Source organism: Salvelinus alpinus, chromosome 36 (assembly GCF_045679555.1).
Source record: "Salvelinus alpinus chromosome 36, SLU_Salpinus.1, whole genome shotgun sequence".
Lineage (NCBI taxonomy): Eukaryota > Metazoa > Chordata > Actinopteri > Salmoniformes > Salmonidae > Salvelinus > Salvelinus alpinus.
In genome coordinates this window covers 2,211,977-2,222,713 of record NC_092121.1, presented here as the reverse complement: position 1 = coordinate 2,222,713, position 10,737 = coordinate 2,211,977, and the positions used below count along the sequence as shown (strand labels likewise).

The 10,737-nt window shown below is 46.5% G+C and overlaps 1 pseudogene; it reads left to right on the top strand.

Moving 5' to 3' along the window:
• The first annotated feature begins 8,610 nt into the window (after positions 1 to 8,610).
• Positions 8,611 to 10,160, top strand: LOC139564830 (aquaporin-5-like; annotated as a pseudogene).
• The last annotated feature ends 577 nt before the right edge of the window (positions 10,161 to 10,737 follow it).

Below are 10,737 nucleotides of genomic sequence, written 5' to 3'. Positions count from 1 at the left end.
TATGAGTGAACAGGGAGTACAGGAGGGGACTGAGCACACACCCCTGAGGGGACCCTGTGTTGAGGATCAGCGTGGTGGATGTGTGGTTACCTACCCTTACCACCTGGGGGCGGACTGTCACGAAGTCCAGGATCCAGTTGCAGAGGGAGGTGTTTAGTCCCAGGGTCCTGAGCTTAGTGATGCGCTTTGAGGGCACCATGGTGTTGAATGCTGAGCTGTAGTCAATGAATGGCATTCTCACATAGGTGTTCCTTTTGTCCAGATGTGAAAGGGCAGTGTGGAGTGCAATAGAGATTGCATCATTTGTGGATCTGTTGGTTCGGTATACGAATTGGAGTGGGTCTAAGGTTTCTGGGATAATAGTGTTGATGTGAGCCATGAACAGCCTTTCAAAGCATTTCATGGCCACCGACGTGAGTGCAACGGGTCGGTAGTCATTTAGGCAGGTTACCTTAGTGTTCTTGGTCTGCTTGAAACATGTTGGTATTACAGACTCAGACAGGGAGAGGTTGAAAATGTCAGTGAAGACACTTTCCAGTTGGTCAGCGCATGCCGGGAGTACACTTCCTGGTAATCCGTCTGGCCCTGCGGCCTTGTGAATGTTCAACCGTTTGAAGGTCTTACTCACATCGGCTGTCGTCCGGAACAGCTGATGCTCTCATGCATGTTTCATGGTTACTTGTCTCGAAGTGAGCATAGAAGTTATTTAGCTCATCTGGTAGGCTCGTGTCACTGGGAAGCTCTTAGCTGTTGCAGAGTTGAATGGCTGTAATAGGAGAAAACTAAGGATAGATCAACAACATTGTAGTTACTCCACAATACTAACCTAATTGACAGAGTGAAAAGAAGGAAGGCTGTAGAGAATACAAATATTCCAAAACATGCATCCTGTTTGCAACAAGGCACTGAAGTAATCCTGCAAGAAATGTGGCAAAGCAATTCACTTTTTGTTCTGAATACAAAGCATTATGTTTGGGGAAAATCCAATACAACACATTACTGAGTACCACTCTCCATATTTTAAAGCATCGTGGTGTCTGTATCATCTTATGTGTATGCTTGTCATCGAAGCACAGGCAAAATCCTAGAGAAAAAGGATTGATCAAGCAATGATCTACAACCAATTTGACAGAGCCTGAAGAATTTAAGAAAAAATATGATGGGCAAATGTTGCACAATCCAGGTGTGGAAAGCTCTTAGAGACTTACCCAGAAAGACTTACAGCTTTAATCGCTGCCAAAGCTGCTTCTGCAAAGTATTGACTTAGGGGTGTGAATACTTATTTTTGCAAAAAAATCTAAAAACATCTTTTCACTGTGTCATTATGGGTTATTGTGTGTAAATGGGTGACAAATCTATTTAATAACTTTTTTACTACAACAAAATGCGGAATAAGTCAAGGAATACCTTTTGAAGGTACTTTATGTGCTGACATTCTTTTTCAATAAATGTCGGAGTCTGAGAGCAATTCACCAAAACAAATTTAGTGGGATCTTGGAATTTTGCAACATACATTTCGAAAAAGCACGTCGGACGTCATTGATCACGTGGTAATGTTACTTTGAAACATGCAACCTGCTTTTTACCACAAGTTTACGCATTTACTAAAGATGGTGGCGCCATTGCATAAATTACAATGTTAAATAAAAAAATATTAACTGCCTATGCTTGTCAAAAATTGATAATTTAAAATACATGTTAGCCAATATGGGGACCCAATCCTGTGACTCCCCATGACAAGAATATCCCTAGTGACTCTCCGCTGCTCTACAGGCTGAGCCACCTGCCAAGTGATGGAGAAGAATATCTAGATTAATCTGTAAATGGTGTCTAACAGCGTTTTATGTTTTCAAAGCAACAGTTGGATCAATCGAAGCTTTTTATATAATTTATCACGCGGTAACTGCCTGTAAACTTTCCTTTTGAATATAACTTTTCAACTCACCATTATATATTCACAAAAACTTTAGTTAAATAATTAGCCTACCAATAACACCTAAAGCTGATTAATTTACAATCACTGTTTATGAGAAAAAAAATATAAATAGGCTCTCTCAAGATTTGATATTAGTGTGTTGCGATTTCAAGATAGATTTCTCTGCCGTGTAGTTTTGATTTGGTGGGGACTCAACCCATGTCTAAAAGTTTTATGATGCACGACCCTATCAGAGCTGCCTTTCAGGTGCTCTGACTGGGAAAAAAATCTGAACTATATTTGTAAGCAACTTGGCATTGAAAGCATGCGATCTCTCATTTTGCAAGACACGTTACGAAAAAGCATGAATCAAACAAAGCTTTGGACATCATTGTTCACGTGGTAATCTTACTTTAAACGAGCATCAGTACATTGTGCCGGATCAGTAGTGCTTTGAAAGCTGCATTGGAGCATCGGTATCCAGTGTCCCATCACTAGTATTCTGCCGAGAGTCGTTCACAAACTAGTCCGGATGCAGCAACATCTAGACCTTGTTTCAAAGCTATCAATAAATAACTGTTTTTGTATGTATCACAAATGTACATTGTTTGAATCCCTCGTTAAAAAGTGTCACAAATGACAGCTCCAAAAAAACTATGGTGAACGAGGCTTGTAGAATCATGATTCTGTTAAGTTTTTAGTTTGCTGCTAGGGGGTCTGGCCAATACTGAATCAAATAATTTATTATGTTTGTCATTTTTTGTTGGGGGTTTACAAGTACATTATCCATTTACATTTTTAAGTTGATAAAACATGTACCCGTAGGCTGACACAAAAGTGAAAAAAAGACAAAACAGGAAAAAATACACAGAGTTCAAGTAATAATACATTCAGTATAAACAGGAAAAGAAAACAAAAAAGAAGTGACCCTCCACCCCAACCTCATCCCATTCCAAACTGATGATCCCGCTGGGACGCCTGGCGAGCGAGATGAGGCATTAAACCCTGTTGATCCGGCGTGACGTGGGAAGGGCTCCTGATGGATCCTGCATTCTGTCTACTACTGGGGATCATGTGAACAGTACCTTGGGAGAGGTGAGTGCAGAGAGGGGAGCGGTCAGGGTGCTGTAGCCCCGAATGAAACAGCGGTAGAAATGAGCAAACCACAGGAACCATTGTAGCTGCACGCTGGATATGGGTTGGTGCCATACACCACCGCTCTCACCTTATCCGGAACCATCTGGACATTTCCTTCAGCGATAACATATTCTAGAAAGGAGATTGTGGAGCGGTGGAATTTGCACTTCTCTGCTTTTACAAACAACTGATTCTCCTGGAAAACAGCGGGAGCGTTGGTGAGTCCAAACGGCATGACCAGGTACTCATAGTGTCCACTGGCAGTGTTGATGTTACGGCTTTCTTCCTGGGATGAAGGAGAGGAGGACCAAACTGCAGCGCGGCTAGTGTTCAACATGTTTAATAACAAAAAAAGACGATAACGTGAACACTATACAAAATACAAAATAACTCCAGAGATGCCATGCGGGCCCCGGCATTCTCCCTGGGTCGATCGCCCACCTGTCTATCTCCTCCCAAGTAGTGTAGTCCAGATTCTGCTACCATGTCCATAATTCCTGACTTCGCTGCTGCCCATTACCACGCTGCTTGGTCCGAGTTTGGTGGGTGATTCCGTTACGGCTTTCTTCCTGGGATGAAGGAGAGGAGGACCAAACTGCAGCGCGGCTAGTGTTCAACGTGTTTAATAACAAAAAAAGACGATAACGTGAACACTATAGAAAATACAAAATAACAAACGTGAAAACCGAGACAGTCCTATCTGGTGCAGAACACAAAGACAGGAAACAATCACCCACAAACAAACAGTGAAAACAGGCAACCTTAATATGGTTCCCAATCAGAGACAATGACAAACACCTGCCTCTGATTGAGAACCATATTATGCCAAACAACAAACCGAACATAGAAACACAAAACATAGAATGCCCACCCAGCTCACGTTCTGACCAACTATACAAAGACTAAACAAAGGAAATACGGTCAGGAACGTGACAGTTGAAGACCGTCTTCCACTCGTTTCCTTCGCGTATTCGAACAAGGTGGTAGGCATTCCACAGGTCCAGTTTGGAAAAGATGGTAGCCCCCTGGAGAGGTTCAAAAGCAGAGGAGCGGAGTGGCAGGGGGTAACGATTCTTTAATGTAATGTCATTAAGGCCCCGGTAGTCGATACAGGGACACAGGGTCTTGTCCTTTTTTTCCCAAAGAAGAACCCTGCACTGGCAGGGGAGGCAGAAGGGAGAATGCTCCCAGCAGCCAGAGAGTCCTCAATATACTCCTCTATGGCCTCAGTCTCAGGGTCAGACAGGGAATATAGCCGGCCTCGAGGAAGTGTGGTGCCTGGGAGGAGGTCAACAGCGCAATCGTAGGGATGATGTGGAGGAAGAGAGATAGCACGAGCCTTGCTGAATACCTCCAGGAGGTCATGGTAGTCTGCGGGAACGGCAGAGAGATCTGAGGCTTTACTTAAACCCAGGATTGAACCCATGGTACAGTCAATATCTGGGTTGTGCTTCTGGAGCCAAGAAAATCCCAAAACATCAGGGACGTGGGGAGATTCAATGAGGAGAAGCTGTATTGACTCGCTGTGATTGCCAGATACCTGCAGATTAAGGGGAACTGTGCTGTGCGTGACATTGCCAATGGAGCGGCCGTCCAGAGCTCTTGCGTCCATGGGAACGGAGAGGAGTTGAGTGGGGATACTGTACCTTACTCAGATACCAGAGAAGCATCCATAAAACTCTCATCTGTCCCAGAGTCGCTGAGCTAGTTAGAGAACTCCCAGTCTGGGGCCCCAGTGTACTCGTTCCTATTAATAAGCCTGGTCTCTTTACTGGGCAGGTGGCTATATAATGCCCTTCGTGAATGTTCCTTAGGCGATAATCAAGCTCTGCTCAGTTGCATACGCTCCGGAGTACACGAGTCCCCCGTCGCCGATGACTCCTGAGGGAACTCGGGTGGCTTCGGCTCCTCTCGGAAATCCAGACATTGTGGACTTCTGGGTTTCTTCGGGAAGGGAGCAAGCAGCAGCGAAGGAGCGTGTGTGACCAAGAACAGACCCCCTCTCCCTCCTGCGTTCCCATAGACAATGAGGGAATCAAGGTCCAAAGGTAATTCCCGAGCTGCGAGCTCATCTTTTATCTCCTCTGACAATCCGTGAAGGAAGGTATCGAATAGGGACTGCGGATTCCAGGCACTCTCGGCAGCCAACGTGCAAAAATCTACTGCGTAGTCTGCCACACTACTGGAGCCTTGACGTAATCTAAGTAGTTTTCGGGCAGCCTCTCTCCTGGATACCGGAGAATCGAACACCTTCCTCACCTCCGCCATGAAATCTTCAAGATGACGACAAATAGTGGATTGTTGCTCCCAAACTGCCATAGCCCAGGAGAGCGCCCTTCCATCCATTAGCATAATCAGATACGCTATCTTCGACCAATCCGAAGGGAATGAAGATGGCTGCAACTCAAAAATGAGGGAGCACTGAGAAAGAAATGCCGGGTAGGTTCCAGGATCCCCATAATTTCGCTCCAGAGGAAGTAAGTGGGGTTTTCGGGGAGCCATGGTAGGCTGTACAAACCCGCCACTGGTAGGGGAGTTACTGAGCGACTGGGAGGTCTCCGTTGTGGCATCCTGCCTTTGAGAAAATCCACGTAATTACTCCAGTAACATCTTGAACCCCTGGTCGTAGCATTCCGCGAGTGAATGGAACCCCTCCATTAGGTTCAGAAGAAGCTCCTCATGTCTTCCAATAGTGACTCTGTGCATGGACACAGTGTTGTGGAGCTGGTCCGAGTCTGCTGGGTCTGTCATGACCAGTTCGTACTATAACGACACAGGGCGAGACCCAGATGCAGACACAGGAGTCTCCGATATTTATTGTACAACAAGGGGCAGGCAAGAGGCAGGTCGATATTAGCGGAAATTGTTATTTCCTTCTATTGATGAATTGCCTAGTCCAGGGGTTCTATAGATAATAAAATAGCAAAGGCGAAATTGAATCGCCTTGTCTGCTGCTTCCAGTGATTCTGAATGGAGTAGAGCAGATATTGCCTGTTATAATTATGTCTGATTCAGTCTTTTGACTGAACGAGCTGAAAAGACCTGCGTCGGTAAAAAAGAGATGAACTCAGCTGCCGTGCATGTGCGCGATGACGTGTGGTCGGAACTAAGGAACTAAGACAGGAAAGCAAGAGAATGGGGAGACAAGGAGGCAGGAATCAGTACAGATGATGGAGAAATGTGACAATGGAAAGATGATTAATAACTGAAGGACAGCAGATTCTACACTAACTCAATTCATCTATATACTGTATTGCATTGCACAGTATCTTCACAGTAGGATACAATGAATTCCACCTAGCCATTCTTAAATTTTGTTCTAATTATAAGGAAAAAAAGACTGTAGGTGTCACGATCGTCGTATTTTGAAAGAGAGGAGGACCAAGGCGCAGTGTGATAGCAATACATCTTCTTTATTTGAAGACGAAGACGAAACGAACACTATACAAACTAAACAAAACAACAAACCGACGAACGTGAAGCTATACAAACAATAAGTGCAGACACAGGCAACTTAGACATAGACAATCACCCACAAACTACCTAATGACTATGGCTGCCTAAATATGGTTCCCAATCAGAGACAACGATAGACAGCTGTCTCTAATTGAGAACCCATCTAGGCAACCATAGACATACATACACCTAGACTAGACACTGCCCCATAAACATACAAAAAACCCTAGACAATACAAAACACATACATCCCCCATGTCACACCTTGACCTAACTAAATAATAAAGAAAACAAAGATAACTAAGGCCAGGGCGTGACAGTAACCCCCCCAAAGGTGCGGACTCCGGCCGCAAAACCTGACATAGAAGGGGAGGGTCCGGGTGGGCCTTCTTACGGCGGCGGCTCGGGTGCGGGACGTGGACCCCACTCCACCATAGTCAATACCCGCTTTGGTGGCGCATCTGGAGCGAGGACCCTTACAGCGAGTCCCGGACTGAAGACCATCCTAGAGGGCGCCACTGGACGGAGGGGCAGCTCCGGACTGAGGGGCAGCTCCGGACTGAGGGGCAGCTCCGGACTGAGGGGCAGCTCCGGACTGACTGACGGCTCTGGCAGGTCCTGGCTGACTGACGGCTCTGGCAGGTCCTGGCTGACTGACGACTCTGGCAGGTCCTGGCTGACTGACGACTCTGGCAGGTCCTGGCTGACTGACGACTCTGGCAGGTCCTGGCTGACTGACGACTCTGGCAGTTCCTGGCTGACTGACGACTCTGGCAGGTCCTGGCTGACTGACGACTCTGGCAGGTCCTGGCTGACTGACGACTCTGGCTGACTGGCGGCTCTGGCAGGTCCTGGCTGACTGGTGGCTCTGGCAGGTCCTGGCTGACTGACGACTCTGGCAGCTCCTGGCTGACTGGCGGCTCTGGCAGCTCCTGGCTGACTGGCGGCTCTGGCAGCTACTGGATGACTGGCGGCTCTGGCAGCTCCTGACTGGCGGGCGGCACTGGCAGCTCCTGACTGGCGGGTGGCTTTGGCGGCTCCTGACTGAGCCGCCTCCTGACTGACTGCTTCCCCTTGTTAATTAACACACACACACACACACACAAATGTATACTTTGTAGTCTAAAGGCTCATACTGTAGTCTCCTACTATGACATTCCCCGTCATCTACATTCATCCCCATCTCCACATTTTGTTGAAACACAATCTCGCCTTACCATATTTTACACATTTATCCCTGTCCTGACTCAACCAGTCTCAGCTACTGTGTCAATTTCCATGACCTTGGTAGGAAGCTATCTCTGCAGGGGAATCTCAGTATAACTGTACTGCCATTGGTCCTAACTGACCTTTACATGCTTTACTGTGGTCGTTTTTAGTTCCCCCACCCTCTCTTAGTCACCCTGTTACAGTAAAACTTCCCTGGCCCCTCTCTGTGATGAGAGAGCTCCCTCTCTTGGCACCCTTTACCTCCTACGCTGGCTTAAAATGCTGTATTTGGCTTGTTTTGGGGTGGACAGAATATACAGTATCTTGATCAGTTTATGTAAAATTACATAAATTGATCCTAATCTCTGGTGGACCCCAGGTCGGGAAAGTACACATTTAGGATGAATCCCAGGGCATCACTAATTGCAAATCAGTTAGTTGGCTTTGGCTTGTTCAGCTCAATCCTCAGCCACACCCCTCTTCTATCTGAAAGATAGAAAGCTTCAGGTAACCCTATAATCCTCTGTGGTGAAGCACTTTTCTTTGAGAAACAGAGGCAAGGTGGTATATGAGATAGTTAGAAGAAGGAAGATGGGCGACCCCCAGCTGCAAAGAGAGACCAGAAGCTAGCGGCCCCTAGCTAGTGGTCCCTTATTACCTATGAGTAAATCTATGACCCCCCGGAAAGAAGACACCACTCGACATTTAACCGGCAGCCATCTGAGAGTACGGAAAAGCAGAAAGCCAAAATATGCATTGGCTAAGCAAATGTAAGCCTCCTCACCTCTCCTCCAGCCTTACCCACCTACAGTACACATCACAATACAAGCAGTATACTGAGGGGACAGGTAAATCATCTCAGCGGGAAAAGAAAGAGGCCACCTTCCTGATATATGCGTCACACAGCGGTAGGTTCCCTCTCCATATAGGTTCCCATTGCAGTCCCTTGTGGTTGTTTGGTTCTGCTGCTGCTGATTCCTGGATGTGTTTCATGGCAGAGCAACAAACCAACAGAGAAACAGGACAACAGAGAAACAGAGATTAATTCATCCATCATGCAAGTCCTTTCCAGTCTGGTGCTGGTTCTGAAGAACATTTGGACACTCTCCTTCCTCTGGGACCTCCTGTGTGAATTTGTGGGCACTGCCATCTTCCTCTTCGCCAGTCTGGCCTCGGTGGTGCTATGGCCCCAGCTTCCAGCCTGGGATGGGAGCCTCTCCAGTCCCACCTGTGATCATCATCTGCATGATTGTCTTCCGAGTGAGACCCATCCTTTCTCTCGGACGCCCAGTCCCTCTCCGAGTGCCACCCTGACCCCCTGCATGTGGCCCTGGCGTTTGGGGCCTCTGTGGCTTTGGTGACTGTGTGCCTGGGTCCTGCTACCTCTGGAGGAGTGGTCCACTTGAACCCGGCTGTGACCCTGGCTCTGGCTGCAGGACTGAGGGTGAGCCCCTGGAGAGCTGTCCTCTACGTGGGGGCATAGCTCCTCAGTGCACTCTGTGCCTGTGCCCTTCTCATGGGAATCTGGGTACTGAACGAGGTGAGTCACGTCTAATTCATTTTTATTTGATTCCAGGTTGTAGTGAAGTATTGTTTTGCTGTGTTATTATAGCTTCCGAAAAGTCATTATTAGAAATGTTTTGCCAAAAATGTCTTTGTATTTTTTTCAATGAGTACAGGTCTGATATCTGTAAAAATGTTTCTTTCTCCAGGTAGCCTTGGGTGTTCACCCATGCCAAGCCTTCTCAGTGGAAACAGCCATCACCTTTCAGCTGGTAGTCTGTGTCCTCGCCACATCTCGACCCAAATCAGCCTTCCACCTCCTGGGTCCTGTAGTGGTCGGCTTGTCTGTCACTTTGGGAAATCTAGTAGCGGTAAGGAAGATGCCAGATCCTACTTGTGTTAGTTCTAATTCTGTCTGACCATGGGTAATTTGGGTAATTTGATGATTTTTGCCAATTAAAACATTTTGTAGATCTTTACTTTTTTCCTATGCCCCTCTGTCTCTCTCTTTTTCTCCCTCACTCTCTCTTTACCTTCCACCTCTGACCCGATTTGGTACACTGGCTGTGGCATGAATCCAGCTAGGTCTTTTGGTCCAACTGTGGTCACTTTAAAATGTAATAACCATTGGGTGAGTCTGGCCAAACACAAGTTGACTATCTCTCATTGTGCTCCATGAAATTACAGAAGTATATTGAAGCTGTTTACTAAGATCACAAAACAGTGCACGCATACACATCTACTTACTAAAAAGTATCTCTCTCCTCTGCAGGTGTATTGGGTGGGGCTGTTTGTGGGAGCCTAACTAGCTGGCCTACTACATGACCTTGTGCTCTTCCCAAGATGGGGTTGCCCTGGTGACTGGTTGGCTGAGTTTAAGGAACTGTTTCCCAAGGATCCACTCAAACATCCCACCACCTTGGAACACACAGTGGAGTAGAGATGGAGGAAGTTCTCTTACCATTCTCTGACCATTCAGCAAAGGTGACTACACAGTATTCTCTGATATCTGACCACTTGCCACTGGTTTACACAAGTGATCGTGCTAAATTATAAATCATTATAAATCATTTAACATTTTTTTTCACTATGTTGAAACGGAACATACTGTAATGTTTTTCATGTCCTCTGTGCGAGAGTTTATTCAAGCTGAAAACACCAAACGTATGAGTCGTCCTACCATGTGTACAGGGTATTAAGGGAGTTTGAATCCACAGTGGTCATTTTGTGTCAGATCCACGTACATTTTCCATCTGTTTCCATGAATTGTCAAGCCCTGGGGAGGACTCATCTGGGAAGGAAAGTGTTGGAGGTAATTGACCGTTGTCTCCTTCATCTCTCAAACCCAGCAACCCCGCCCTGTGCGTGTGTCTGTGTGTCTGTGTCTGTGTGTGCTTCTGTCATCCTCTCTCTCCCTCTCTTTCTCGCTCCCAACTGAGAGAAAAAAATTGAAAACATTGTATTTGGATCCACCTCAAGATAGTTTTATACGTTGGTTACGCACACTCTTGAATCGT